This window comes from Salvelinus sp. IW2-2015, linkage group LG20 (assembly GCF_002910315.2).
Source record: "Salvelinus sp. IW2-2015 linkage group LG20, ASM291031v2, whole genome shotgun sequence".
NCBI classification, from domain to species: Eukaryota; Metazoa; Chordata; class Actinopteri; order Salmoniformes; family Salmonidae; genus Salvelinus; species Salvelinus sp. IW2-2015.
The window spans coordinates 30,431,219-30,447,037 of NC_036860.1; the positions used below are offsets into that span (position 1 = coordinate 30,431,219).

Below are 15,819 nucleotides of genomic sequence, written 5' to 3' on the forward strand. Positions count from 1 at the left end.
CCCACAGCAAGTGAGGAGTTGCCATATCTATACAATAAACCATTTTCCGTAAGTTATCCAGCAAATTAATAAGGAATATCATTGTAACATGTAACGACGTTAGAAGCAAAATGTAGGTTTCTTTAAAATAATTATTGCAAGCTATGACATGGAATTAAGGAATTTGAATGTGACATGAGAACTGATAAGTCGGCCTTATTTAACTTGCCAGATCATTTTCCATCAATGGATGTGGATTTAACTCGCTTGACCTCTATGATTAAGTAATACGGCACACGGGGGTATGGTATATGGCCAATATACCACAGTGGCCAATGGCCAATAACCACAATGCAATGCGGGGTGCCTGGATACAGCCGTTAGGTGTGGGTATATTAGCCATATACCACAAACCCCCGGGGTGCTTTATTGCTATTATAAACTGGTTACCAACGTAATTAGAACAGTAAAAAGTTGTTTTGTCATACCCGTGGTATATGGTCTGATATAGCACGGCTTTCAGCCAATCAGCATTCGGGGCCCGAACCAGGTTTATAATTGTAAGTAAATTGCTTGTGTGCATTTGCATAACAATAGATACATCTGACAGGAGAGTTTGAGTGATGAATGTTGGACAGAAGATCTCAATCTCTGAGCAAGAAACACTAGGATTTACATTAAAAAAAATCTAATGTTAGGCTACTTTCTGGCAGTTGTGCTGATGTTAAGACTACAAATGTTATAAATGGCCCATTTGGGAGATTGACTTGTCATTTCAATAGGCATAGGCTTCAGACTCAAATCTGGGTTTATGATTCAAATAAAATGTTGCTGTATTTTGCTTAGATAAAGGCAGGTAGCCTATAGACCCTGATATGTTCTCATTTCAGACAGTCTACAGTAGCCTAGACAAGATATAGGCAAGATGTAAACTGAACAATTCAGCCGCTTTCTTAGTTCAAATTAACAGACACATTTGTTCAACATGAATAGCGAGGCCATTTCGCAATAAGTGCTTGTTTCCCCAATAGCCTGCTGGAATAGGCTACTGAGGAAGGGGTCATAATTTCAATCACTGAATTAAATATTAATAATATCTTAATGAACTGAAAATGCTTGTCAACAATAGCCAGTGTTTATTTTTTACATTTGTTTTATCTGTAGCCTAATCTGACTACTTTTACTGTCAATCTAATGCGTTCATAATAACACAAGGCTACAGCAAACTGAAGTTATAGGCAAAATGATTTGCAATGACTCCAGTGATATCATAATTTCAACATATTTATTGTATCAAATGGTAGCCTACAATGGCATATACATTAATTGGCTGTTTGATGGCCAACAAAGGCAAAGGTATAATTCTCCACACACACACTGCCTGTCAGTTTTTAATTTAGGACTTTTCCCCCATAAAAAGAACCATGCGAGGGTGCTCCGTAACTTCCATTTAAAATTTCTACTCGGTCCTCCCCGAGACCCAAGAACTGAGCATGCAAAAAGCACTTTGTTTGATACCGTTTTCTTTAAGCAGTCAACATTAGAATGCAGTTTAAACCACCTCAGAGTAGATTTATATAATGCGCCCAAAGTCATTTTCCAGTGCTTTGTCGTCATTATTTCTTGATGTGCATCAGTTCTAGAGTATTAATGTTTTATGGAAAAAGGTTTGAAAATAGCTGTCTCCATAATGACAATCTAAATAGCCTACCTACAACTGGTAAGTTGTCAAAACGTGTGCACGTGCTAGCTGCTTTCTCGCTCACGTGCCTCAGCCAATAACTGTAGTGCTTTCTCAACACACACATCCCTCCGGCCCTCCCCACCACTCACTCAGCAACAGCCTTTCTCACTGCCTGACAGTCAGTCATTAAGTTGGAAAATTGCATACATGGCAACACTGCATATATCATTGGCCTTATCCCTCCATATTGGTACAGATCTACTACTCACAAATCCTCTCAGGATCCCTCCCCCTTGACCCATTACTTTCTTCACTGCCTCAGCATATGACACACTCTGCACTACTCTAACCCTTGGTTACCTCAACCTGCCTCTCTCGCACTGGACATTTCTGATCCGAAGCCCCATGGGCACCCCTACAATTAACACATACCGCTTCCTTTCCCAATGCTACTCATTCCTTTGTGTCATGTTTTTCTGCACACTTCTCACACATAGGAACCTCTTTCCTACACAGTGCTGCCACATGCCCATAAGCTTGAAACCTGTAACAACTAGGGATGCACAATATATTGGTGAACTTATCGGCATTGGCCCGATGTCTAGTTTAACCTGTCTAGGACTGGGGTTCCGCCAACAGCCAATGTAATTGCAGGGCACCAAATACAAAACAATAGAAATCTCATAAATCAAATTTCTCAAACATACAAGTATTAGGCACCATTTTAAAGATACTATTCTCGTTAATCCAGCCACAGTGTCTGATTTCAAAAATGCTTTACAGCGAAAGCTCCACAAACTATTATGTTAGGTCACCACCAAGTCACAGAAAAACCCAGCCATTTTTCCCGCCAAAGAGAGGAGTCACAGAAAGCACAAATAGAGATAAAATTAATCACTAACCTTTGATGATCTTCATCAGATGACACTCATAGGACTTCATGTTACACAATACATGTATGATTTGTTCGATAAAGTGCATATTTATATCCAAAAATCTCATTTTACATTGGTGTGTTATGTTCAGTAGTTCAAAAACATGCTATGATTTTGCAGAGAGCCACATGAATTCACAGAAATACTCATTATAAATGTTGATAAATTCAAGTGTTATGCATGGAACTTTAGATACACTTCTCCTTAATGCAACCGCTGTGTCAGATTTCAAAAAGCATAATCTGAGAACGGCGCTCAGAGCCCAAACCAGCTAAAATAAATATCTGCTATGTTGCACAGTCAACATTAGTCATAATAGCATTATAAATATTCACTTACCTTTGATGATCTTCATCAGAATGCACTCCCAGGAATCGCAGTTCCACAATAAATGTTTGTTTTGTTCGATAATGTCCATCATTTATGTCCATTTATGTCAAAATAGCTTCTTTTGTTAGGGCGTTTGGTAAACAAATCCAAAAGCGCATTCAGGTCCAGTCGGACGAAAAGTTCAAAAAGTTATATTACAGGTCTAAGAAACTTGTCAAACTAAGTATAGAATCAATCTTTAGGATGTTTTTATCTTAAATGTTCAATAATGTTCCAACTGGAGAATTCCATTGTCTGTAGAAAAGCAATGGAATGAGAGATACCTCTCATGTGAAATGCATGTGACTGAGAACGAGGCTGCTGGCAGACCCCTTAGTCAAACAGCTCCCATCCGGCCCCCCTTCACATGAGAAGCCGGAAACAACGTTCTAAAGACGGTTGACATCTAGTGGAAGCCTTAGGAAGTGCAACATAACCCATTTCCCACTGTGAATTCGATAGGGGCTTCCGTATTTAGCGGTTCACAGGTACTTCCTGCTTTACTTTCTGCTTGTAAGCAGGAATCAGGAGGATAAAATTGTTATTTGTATGCATCTCTGTGTGTGGAGTATATATAGGTGGTCTAGAGTGTTTATTTTTTAAATGTATACATTTTTTCCTCTGGTTGCACGTAACATGCTGGTAGAAATGAGGTACAGAGGATTTAAATTTGCCTGCATTAAAGTCCCCGGCCACTAGGAGCACCGCTTCGGGATGAGCATTTTCTTTTTTACATATGGCCTCATATAGCTTGTGCCAGCATCGGTTTGTGGTGGTAAATAGACAGCTACGAAAAATATGAAACTATCTTGGTAAATAGTGTGGTCTACAGCTTATCATGAGGTACTCTACCTCTGTCGAGCAAAACCTCAAGACTTCTTAAAATTAGACATTGCGCACCAGCTGTTATTGACAAATAGACACAACCCACACCCCCCGTCTTACCAGACGTAGCTGTTCTGTCCTGCCGATGCACGGAAAACCCAGCCAGCTGCATATTATCCGTGTCGTCGTTCAGCCACGACTCTGAAACATAAGATATTACCATTTTTAATGTCCTGTTGGTTAGGATAGTCTCAAACAGAGATCATCCAGTTTACTCTCCAGTGATTACGTGTTGGCCAATAGAACGGATGGTAGAGGCGGGTTACCCACTCACTGATGAATTCTCACAAGGCACCCCGATCTCCGCCCCCTGTATTTGGGCCTGTTCTTGGAGCAGCACTATATAATTTGCGTCAAACTCATTAAATATATGTTTTTGTCCAGTTCGAGGTGAGTAATCGCTGTTGTGATATCCAGAAGCTCTTTTCGGTCAACGAGACAGTATCAGCAACATTAAATAAGTTACAAACAATGCGAAATAGCACACAAAATAGCACAGTTGGTTAGGAGCCTGTAAAACGGCAGACATCCCCCTGGCGCCATTATAATTTCTATGATTGCAATGACTCTTTCCTCAGTGGATGTCGCTACACATTAGGGCTCCCTGTCATTGATGCCTGTTAGTGCCCAATTATGCTGAAGTGATCCTTCAAGCTTCTTTTTGAGTGGAGCCTTCTGAATTCCTTTTGGAAGCCTTCCCTGTAGCATACCACCATCTTTCTTTGATGAGTGTTTTGATGTGGATCTTGAATAGAGCTGAGAATTGCCAGGGACCATACGATATTATAGCTGTACTTAGGTGCTGATATGTATTGAGATTCTATATGTATCACAATTCGATACTGTGATTTTGAGATTCAATGTTCCAAACATATTGCTCACATATCTCTGTTGCAGAGTGACAAGAGCCATGATGATGAGTTTAGATTAGTCATGGAAATAAAAGTGCATAATACTAATTGCCGCCCTATTTAAAAAGATGGATAACAAGCTATGAAGGAAAAATGGGTAGGTACAGCCAGCTAATGGCAAAAATAATATTGCAATATTGTCAAAACGATATGATATAGCATCAATAATAATATCCCGACATGTAACTTAATTTTTTCCCTTCCTATCACTAGTCTTGAAGAGAATGCAAGGACTGTTAAAATATATATATGGGCTAAGACTTTCCCATGATGATGAATGCAGAGGAAGATGCATTAAATGCCTTAGTTTCATTTAACTTTTTATTTTCCCCATTTAACATGACAGCAGTATTGCTGAGAAGGCACACTGTTAAGTGCTGTAGTAGTACCTGAGAGTTTTCTAGATTTTGATATCAAAGATCAGCAGTGCTACACATGGGCCATGCAGTTTCTTCTCTGATCTCTTTTGCCCTGCTATGAAACAGGATACTGTCCCCTACCAGCTCTAGCCTACACCCCGCCCACCCCTCATGTCGTTACGCCTGTTGAAAGAGGTCAATCACCTGGAGGGGCCGGCCACTCCGAGCCAGGATGATTTCCCCCCCTGCAGGCCTGCTGTGGAACAGGCCACTCCTCCTGAGCCCCCTTTGGCACAGAGGAATGTGCAAGGCGGATAGTGCAGCTGGGCTTAAGCCAGACCAGAGACGGGAAGGTATGCGCCTATGCAGCCACCCTGACATGGGGACCAAGGGACAGGAGGAGACGGGAGCAGCAGTGTGCTACTCTCTTATGTAACCCCTCTCTCTCTCTCTCTCTCTCTCTCTCTCTCTCTCTCTCTCTCTCTCTCTCTCTCTCTCTCTCTCGCTCTCTCCAGCCCAGGCGAGTCATCCAGCCCCAGTGTGTGTGCAAATAGATCAGACATGAGCTGCCTGCTTAGTGAGGATCTTTGCAAAGACTGTGCTCTCTTACCTTTTCCTCGCTCCCCTCCTTGGTGCCTATTCTTTCAGGAAGTGCACTTATACACTGCCTCCAGCCACACCGGGCTCAGCAGTCCTGGCCTGTCACTCAACAGACCTGAACACGTTCCAATGTGGTGTCATAATGGTGGCGGTAACACCCCTCCCCCAACACACCTCAGTCACGTCTGTTCTCTTCTTTCTCCATACTGAGTAGTTTTCCTCTTTCTTTGCCTGATGGGTAAAGATAGAACCATTACCAGAAAGTATTTTTTTTAGACACCGATTGTTCTTGCAGTCATTTAAAATGTTAATTTGATTTTGTCGAGTCGTGCTAATCAGGGTGGCAGAGTAGCTGAGCACAATAGTAAGATGTGCTGCTTCCACACATGTATGAAAGCCAAGCTGATGCGAGTCCTGTTCATTCAAACTAGCTGAGATCTTCCTTTTCTTCATGTGTTCTCGATCACCCAGGTCCCCCACACAGACATGACATTTCTACATTAAGCGAGGCACCGCACCCTAATAGGGTGATCTCCCCCCCCACCAACCAATCATTTCACAATTAACTTTTACCAGTTGAATATGGACACCAATATAACACTGTCTTTGTATTACATCTTTTCTGAAATATTGTTGCCTCATTTGTATAATTTTATACATCTCAATTTTCTGCACACTAAATGAAGTCAGCATAAATATTTAGGTATAGTTAAAAAAAATAAAAAAAACAGGACCAGACATGTATAGAGCAGATTGTGGATATATACTTTTTTGTCTTTCTATCTGTAAATACTAAAGATGTACATAAACAGCATTTTTGGTGCATATTTCCAACAATTGTTATCAGAATCAAAAGTTTACAACATATCAACAATTCCCTCTATACAAGTCTGGAGAATATATCGAAGTATAACCGCAAATCCAGATGTTTCTGAAGCTGAGAAATTAGTTGGCTTGTGGGAAGAGTCTGACTTTCGTGAAATGGCAGTTAAAGAACAATGACTTAAGCTGACCAAATGCCTATTTAGACCCAATCACGATCTCTTCAAAGTAAGTTACTACATGTAGTTCAGTTCGTAACATTTTTTAAATGAAATGGGCTTTTAAATTATGTATGATTACATGTAGTGACCTTTGACATTATGGATTTATCAACTTTAATGTGATTTAAAATTCATAATTTATGACAATAGCATGATAAACAAATAAGTTAGATTTTTTGACGTTTTTGAAAGTACTAACAGTAAAGGTAGACTCAGCGATATGACGTAGATGCAGAAAGTAAACAGCATAGTGGGTAAATTTCCGCAACAACTAAGAGCGTTGAAACGTGTGGCTCAACTTCTCCGCTGTTTGTGTCCTGGCTATCACGCTGTGAAGCGAACCCATGCACATGCGCAAATACTGTGTGAGAGCGAAGTCTTGCATCTCGTTCGTCTGAATGTCTGCGGTGCTGCTCGTGGCAGTCATTTCGCTGAGTCTACCTTTTTTAAAGGTCCCAAACATTCATTCTGATTCCCATGAGTGGGTGATAGTACTAACATTTTTTGCATTTCTTTCTCTTATGGCTAACTACCAGGAAGTTTGAAAAGACAGGCTTATGGGCGGTAAGCTTATATTCATGAGCTCGCCTTGACTGACAGCTCTTGAAATGCCAATGTCAAGAAACTTGGATTCAGTGTTGCAGTAAAATCATCTCAAGCAAATTCTGGTGATATACAAAGCAACTCAAACAACATTGAAATTGCATGAATTATGTCTTTTATACATCTCCTGTATGGCATGTCTCTTGTGATGTGAATCACAGCAGCACTGACGGATGTGCTGACATGACAATTTTGTCAGTTTTGAATTACCCTTCCCCCTCTTCCATGCTGGCTGAAGACCTAGCTAGCCAATAACTAGCTAACACCAGACACAGATGAAAGGGGGAAACATATAAAGTGCCTTCGGAAAGTATTCAGACTCCTTGACTTGTTCCACATTTAGTTAGGTTAAAGCCGCATTCTAAAATGGATTTAAAAAAAAATAAAATAATAATCCTCTGCAATCTACACACAATACCCCATAATGACAAAGTGAAAATAGGTTTGTAGAAATGTATGCAAATGTATTAAAAAATAAAAAAACATACCTTATTTACATAAGTATTCAGACCATTTGAATTTGACCAAATTCAGTTGATTGGACATGATTTGGAAATGCACACACCTGTCTATATAAGATCCCACAGTTGATAGTGCATATCAGAGCAAAAAAACAAGCCATGATGTCGAAGGAATTGTCTGTAGAGCTCCGAGACAGGATTGTGTCGAGGCACAGATTTGAGGAAGGGTACCAAAACATTTCTGCAGCATTGAAGGTCCCCAAGAACACAGTGGCCTCCATTCTTAAATAGAAGTTTGCAACCACCAAGACTCTTCCTAGAGCTGTCCGTCCCGGCTAAACTGAGCAATCGGGGGAGAAGGTTTTTGGTCAGGGAGGTGACCAAGAACCCGATGGTCACTCTGACAGAGTTTCTCTGTGAAAATGGGAGAGAGAACCTTCCAGAAGGACAACCATCTCTACAGCACTCCACCAATCAGGCCTTTATGGTAGCGTGACCAGACAGAAGCCGCTCCTCAGCAAAGGCACACGACAGCCTGCTTAGAGTTTGCCAAAAGGCACCTAAAGGACTCTCAGACCATGAGAAACAGAATTCTCTGGTCTGATGAAACCAAGATTGAACTCTTTGGCCTGAATGCTAAGCGTCACGTTTGGCGGAAACCTGGCACCATCCCTATGGTGAAGCGTAGTGGTAGCATCATGCTGTTGAGATGTTTTTCAGCGGCAGGGACTGGGATACTAGTCAGAATCGAGGCAAAGATGAACGGCACGAAGTACAGGGAGATCTTTGATGAAAACCTGCTCCAAAGCACTCAGGACCTCAGACTGGGGCAAAGGTTCACCTTCCAACAGGACAACGACCCTAAGCACACAGCCAAGACAATGCAGGAGTAGCTTTGGGACAATTCTTTGAATGAGTAGCCCAGCCATAGCTGAGACTTGAACCTGATCAAACATCTCTGGAGAGATGTGAAAATAGCTGAGCAGCAACGCTCCCCATCCAACCTGACGAAGCTTGAGAGGATCTGCAGAGAAGAATGGGAGAAACTCCCAAAATACAGGTGTGCCAAGCTTGTAGCGTCATACGCAAGAAGACTTGAGGCTATAATCGATGCCAAAGGTGCTTCAACAAAGTACTGATTTAAAGGGACTGAATTCTTATGGAAATGTGTTAACTTAGCTAACAAAAAGAAAAGTTGTTGCTTTGTCATTATGTGGTATTGTGTGTAGATTAAGTGGGGGAAAAAACAATTTAATACACTGCTCAAAAAAATAAAGGGAACACTTAAACAACACAATGTAACTCCAAGTCAATCACACTTCTGTGAAATCAAACTGTCCACTTAGGAAGCAACACTGATTGACAATAAATTTCACATACTGTTGTGCAAATGGAATAGACAAAAGGTGGAAATTATAGGCAATTAGCAAGACACCCCCAATAAAGGAGTGGTTCTGCAGGTGGTGACCACAGACCACTTCTCAGTTCCTATGTCCCTGGCTGATGTTTTGGTCACTTTTGAATGCTGGCGGTGCTTTCACTCTAGTGGTAGCATGAGACGGATCTACAACCCACACAAGTGGCTCAGGTAGTGCAGCTCATCCAGGATGGCACATCAATGCGAGCTGTGGCAAGAAGGTTTGCTGTGTCTGTCAGCGTAGTGTCCAGAGCATGGAGGCGCTACCAGGAGACAGGCCAGTACATCAGGAGACGTGGGGGAGGCCGTAGGAGGGCAACAACCCAGCAGCAGGACCGCTACCTCCGCCTTTGTGCAAGGAGGAGCAGGTGGAGCACTGCCAGAGCCCTGCAAAATGATCTCCAGCAGGCCACAAATGTGCATGTGTCTGCTCAAACGGTCAGAAACAGACTCCATGAGGGTGGTATGAGGGCCCGACGTCCACAGGTGGGGGTTGTGCTTACAGCCAACACCGTGCAGGACGTTTGGCATTTGCCAGAGAACACCAAGAGTGGCAAATTCGCCACTGGCGCCCTGTGCTCTTCACAGATGAAAGCAGGTTCACACTGAGCACATGTGACAGTCTGGAGACGCCGTGAGAACGTTCTGCTGCCTGCAACATCCTCCAGCATGACCGGTTGTGCGGTGGGTCAGTCATGGTGTGGGGTGGCATTTCTTTGGGGGGCCGCACAGCCCTCCATGTGCTCGCCAGAGGTAGCCTGACTGCCATTAGGTACCGAGATAGATCCTCAGACCCCTTTGTGAGACCATATGCTGGTGCGGTTGGCCCTGGGTTCCTCTTAATGCAAGACAATGCTAGACCTCATGTGGCTGGAGTGTGTCAGCAGTTCCTGCAAGAGGAAGGCATTTGATGCTATGGACTGGCCCGCCGTTCCCCAGACCTGAATCCAATTGAGCACATCTGGGACATCATGTCTCGCTCCATCCACCAACGCCACGTTGCACCACAGACTGTCCAGGAGCATGCCCAGGCGTTGTAGGGAGGTCATACAGGCACGTGGAGGCCACACACACTCTGAAGCCTTTCATTTTGACTTGTTTTAAGGACATTACATCAAAGTTGGATCAGCCTGTAGTGTGGTTTTCCACTTTAATTTTGAGTGTGACTCCAAATCCAGACCTCCATGGGTTGATAAATTTGATTTCCATTGATAATTTGTGATTTTGTTGTCAGCACATTCAACTATGTAAAGAAAAAAGTATTTAATAAGAATATTTCATTCATTCAGATCTAGGATGTGTTATTTTAGTGTTCCCTTAATTTTTTTGAGCAGTGTACATTTTTATAATAAGACTGTAACCTAACAGTGGAAAAAGTCAATTGGTCTGACTACTTTCTGAAGGCACCATGTCTTTGCCATACATGAATAGTGTAAACTTGTAATTATATTTGCAGACACCCTACAGTCAAATTTTGGCACCAATAGAGTAGTTATCCCAGCGACGTTGGTTACAAGGCAGTACATTTTTAAATTAGGTCAAAAATACCATGTTACCATTGGTGTTTTAAAATGAGTTCGGTTGACGTCACCCTATGCCCTTAATAATCCCGCCTCCCTGAATCCAAGTGTTTGACATGGGGGAGGGGACAAGTAACTTGATTGATCTAACTTTATCAATCTAGAAGCAACAGTAATGTTTCATACTTTGGTCATCATTCTTTTGATCTGGTTTCATCCAATTTCATGAAATTTTATTTCAGCTTGTGGTACCTCTCCTTTAAATCCTATTCAAATAAATATTGTTTCCTTTCCCCTACCTTCCTTTTACATTTTGTGTCAATCTGTAGAGGGGTCACTGAGTGTGTTTGAGCACGGCCCTAGTCCGCTGATCAAAGCTGATCTTCTGCTGCAGAGATACTGTAGTGCTGCTGCTCTTCCTGGGCTCTGACTGTCGAGCATTGAGTTTCTGCAGCATGCTTTGTGGAGGTCTGCCATTGGCTGCTGTAGGTACACTGTCTCTAGAAGTCATATGCTCTATGTATATGGCACACTCTGTGCTGCCTGCCTGTGCACTGCATGGCGGTGCTCTGATTTGTATGCACCTGCAGGGTCACACAGTGCAAGACCCCACGCTTTCTGGGGGTTCCCTCTCAGTCCCATAAGGATTGGTATAAAGCAATAGTAGGGTATTGTGTAACTGTAAACATATAGGCCTAACGTGGGCTATAGGCCTAGTACGGCAATATGTTATGCCGTAATTATTACGAGCATTATTTCTGCTCCAGCTTAGAACTTCTGTTGTAACCACTTACTGTATTATAACACTCATATTGGACAGCTGCACAGCTCCTGTCATTTTCCTTGATCTGATTTACTGGTGTATCATTAAATGTGAAAGGCCCCCACCTGCAAGTTGCCTCACTTTGATTACACCAGCCCTGTAATGGTGTCTCTTGATTACTGTGTTTAACAGACAAAAACCCAAAGTTATTTTACAAAAAAATCTCCCAGACTTGGACACTGACGCAGTACTGAATTCGACGACGTTCTACTAGGGAAGATTCTAGAATTCCGAGACACTCCTCTGGTCTTTGGCTCAGCAGCCAGCTGGGCTCTACTCCCACGGCTACGCCCATCTAGCGTTAATGTAGGTTTGCATGAAGTGCCCCCCCCCCCCCCTGTCTACGCTGGCAACTCCCCAGACACTCCATTAAGAGAGCTGGTGATGACAGGAACCTTTCAAAGTGTGCATCTAATCTCTTTATACATCTAAATATGGAAGAGAAATGTGCCAGGAGACCCTGTTCTATACAGTGAGTGTAGTTGGCCTATGTGATCCGTCCTGATAGTCATTGTGTATGAAAACCCAGTGAACCGCTTTGGATTGAGGATAAATCCATTTGAATTCAATCTCTTTTTGACAATCACCTCTTTTTGATTGAACGAATCCTTCAATACATATTTGCCCATTGTAGAAGTGCTCAGAAAGGGAATTTTTTGAACTGAATGCCAAAACATTCAAGAGATGGTGCTCAAAGTTTACATACTGTATTTTGCGTACCCCACCCTACCTTGAGACCTCAATGTTTTCAATACTCGAAACTAGAAACTTTTGATATAATTTTACAAACAGGGTTGTCAAACAATTAGATAATTTCTTAATGGTTTTTAATAAAAATGGAAATTTACCTTGACAATTTGATTTATTACACAACAAAAAAGAAAAAAATTTATTACGTCTGTCAGGACCAATCCAGTTAACAACCCAAATAAAACTATCAGTAATCAAAGTGCAATCTGTGTACATACACCAACAGATATACTAAGAATATGTACAGCAGTAAATATTAGTGAGCTATGTCAAGAATCCAGTATATAACTACAGGCTGTGTTTTTATATAAACAGTATTTAAAAATTGCAATGTACAGCAGTAGATAGTGTTTCCTCTGCGTTTATTTAAGCGTGGTGCTGCGCCACGACAGAATCATTGCCAACACACCTATTTCTACCAAACATAGTTTCAATAAGATTCTGTGATGCACATCGGCTTTTCTTGGTAAATAGATAATCTGGCTTCAACACAGTTCTGAAGGTTACTTAGCTGTTTGAGCTGTGGCAGGCAGCCTGCAACTCAAGAGACACAGCGCGCCAGGGACCAGTGCGCAATACAAAAGCTCTGTGGCGCGAAACACAATTCACTTGAATCACCTCATTGTACCCGTGTGAGAAACTGCAAGAAAGGTATGTTAGCCTGTTTGTTTGACTATCGTTAGCCAGCCAACTAGTGAAGTACATAAACTATAACCTAAAAACTCTACTAACATCATTTAGATCTACAGTTGAAGTCAGAAGTTTACATACACTTAAATTGGAGTCATTAAAACTCGTTTTTCAACCACCACAAATTTCTTGTTAACAAACTATAGTTTTGGCAAGTCGGTTAGGACATCTACTTTGTGCATGACACAAGTCCTTTTTCAAACAATTGTTTACAGACAGATTATTTCACTTATTTCACTGTATCACAATTCCAGTGGGTCAGAATTTTACATACACTAAGTTGACTGTGCCTTTAAATGGCTTTGAAAATTCCATAAAATGATGTCATGGCTTTAGAAGCTTCTGATAGGCTAATTGACATAATTTGAGTCAATTGGAGGTGTACCTGTGGATGTATTTCAAGGCCTACCTTCAAACTCACTGCCTTTTTGCTTGACATGGGAAAATCAAAAGAAATCAGCCAAGACTTCAGAAAAAAATTGTAGACCTCCTTGGGAGCAATTTCCAAATGCCTGAAGGTACCACATTCATCTGTACAAACAATAGTACGCAAATATAAACACCATGGGACCACGCAGCCGTCATACCGCTCAGGAAGGAGATGCGTTCTGTCTCCTAGAGATGAACGTACATTGGTGCAAAAAGTGCAAATCAATCCCAGAACAACAGCAAAGGACCTTGTGAAGATGCTGGAGGAAACAAAATATACTTTTGTATCTATATCCACAGTAAAACGAGTCCTATATCGACAACCTGAAAGGCCACTAAGCAAGGAAGAAGCCACTGCTCCAAAACCGCCATAAAGAAGCCAGACTACGTTTTGCAGCTGCACATGGGGACAAAGATCGTACTTTTTGTAGAAATGTCCTCTGGTCTGATGAAACAAAAATAGAACTGTTTGGCCATAATGACCATCATTATGTTTGGAGGATAAAGGGGGAGGCTTGCAAGCTGAACACCATCCCAACCGTGAAGCACGGGGGTTGCAGCATCATGTTGTGAAGGGGTGCTTTGCTGCAGGAGGGACTGGTGCACTTCAAAATAGATGGCAACATGAGGAAGGAAAATTATGTGGATATATTGAAGCAACATCTCAAGACATCAGTCAGGAAGTTAAAGCTTGGTCACAAATGGGTCTTCCAAATGGACAATGACCCCAAGCATACTTCCAAAGTTGTGGCAAAATGGCTTAAGGACAACAAWGTCAAGGTATTGGAGTGGCCATCACAAAGCCCCGACCTCAATCCTATAGAAAATGTGTGGGCAGAACTGACAAAGCGTGTGCGACAAGGGGGCCTACAAACCTGACTCAGTTACACCAGCTCTGTCATGAGGAATGGGCCAAAATTCACCCAACTTATTGTGGGAAGCGTGTGGAAGGCTACCCAAAACGTTTGACCCAAGTTAAACAATTTAATGGCAATGCTACCAAAGACTAATTGAGTGTATGTAAACTTCTGACCCCCTGCGAATGTGATGAAAGAAATAAAAGCTGAAACCAAATCATTCTCCCCACTATTATTCTGACATTTCACATTCTTAAAATAAAGTGGTGATCCTAACTGACCTAAGACAGGGAATTTGAGTTTAAATGTATTTGGCTAAGGTGTATGTGAACTTCCGACTTCAACTGTATAATATTGCTGCCACAATTGAAAACTGCAAGGCCAGCTATTGAATATCCACAAGTAACGTTATGTTGATGATAGAAACATGGTTCTAACGTTTCTATTCTAGCAAGTTAGCTAGGTAGTTGTTTGGAACTGTATCATGCGCAAGATAGCTACATTTATCTGTCTTCAATTAGATATTTTTTTCTCCGAGTTAATTGAAATGTTTCCAGCCACAGCAGCAAAATAGAAAGGGGGAGCAGGGACAAGTGTCGGGTAACGTTAACTTAGCTAGCTAACGTCAAATCAGCCTGATTTTATGAAACTTTCTTTAGTTAGCTTAAGCTATTAAAAAGATAGCTATCCTTTTTATAATAAGTGTGTTACTTTACTAGACCGAGACGAGGCAGAATCCTGGGAGTGAGCTAGGGATGCATGAGGGACAAAATTTAACAGAGGAAAGGAAAGCCAGGAGAGTAGATGGAAGGAGTAGAGGAGAGCTGAGTAAGGCCAAGTGCGCGCCACCGGCAATCCAGATGTGACCCAAAGTGACAGACTGAGGCCGTGGCTATATAATACGCCACATGGTTAGTCAAATGTCCTTTAATTAGGCTAAGGGCTAAAAATGTTTGTGCATATTTAGTCTGTACTAGTCTGCAGCATTATGTATTTATTTCTGAGCCAACTCCACCAGGACCTCGATGGCCCAATGGGTTTCTGGGTGCATTCAACATCGAGGAGGAGAGGGAGAGGCCAGGTGGACAAGACCAGGGTGCAGTTCTGGGTTCGGGTTCAGAAAGGAGGTAAAAACATTTGTTTTCAAATGCTGTGATTAAACCAATTTTACATCCTGTGTGTTGGATAAACTAAAATGGCTGTTAATCACTTATCTTCTGTTTTGTGCTGTAATTAGGTAATGGATCCATATCTTGTTGGCCTTCAGGACAGCCTAGACCGGAGGTTCCAACACCGGTAGATTCTGGGGTCCTTCAGTCTGTTGGGACCTCAGCCTGCTTTCTCTAGTGAGAGGATAAACATCTTTACCCTGACCCTCTTCTCCAGGCAGTTCTTGCAACCGCCAGAGGCTGCTATGCTGCAAGAGTGGTTCTCTTACAAGCAACATGTGTTTGTTGGAGCATTCAAGGTATGGCATTGAGTGTGAGTCTTTTGAAGAGAACAT

At 42.0% G+C, this 15,819-nt stretch overlaps 1 protein-coding gene across 3 annotated transcripts in view; it reads left to right on the forward strand.

The window, feature by feature from the left end:
* LOC111980334 (14-3-3 protein epsilon) overlaps positions 1 to 15,819 on the forward strand; it is a 36,606-nt gene that overhangs the window by 1,360 nt on the left and 19,427 nt on the right. The window contains exons 2-3 of one of the 3 annotated variants that reach the window (XM_024011059.2): positions 15,334 to 15,442; positions 15,553 to 15,783. The exons of the other annotated variants lie outside the window; for them this stretch is intronic. The gene's annotated coding sequence lies outside the window, so the exon portion shown is untranslated. The remainder of the gene's footprint in view (positions 1 to 15,333; positions 15,443 to 15,552; positions 15,784 to 15,819) is intronic. 3 annotated transcript variants of the gene reach the window in all.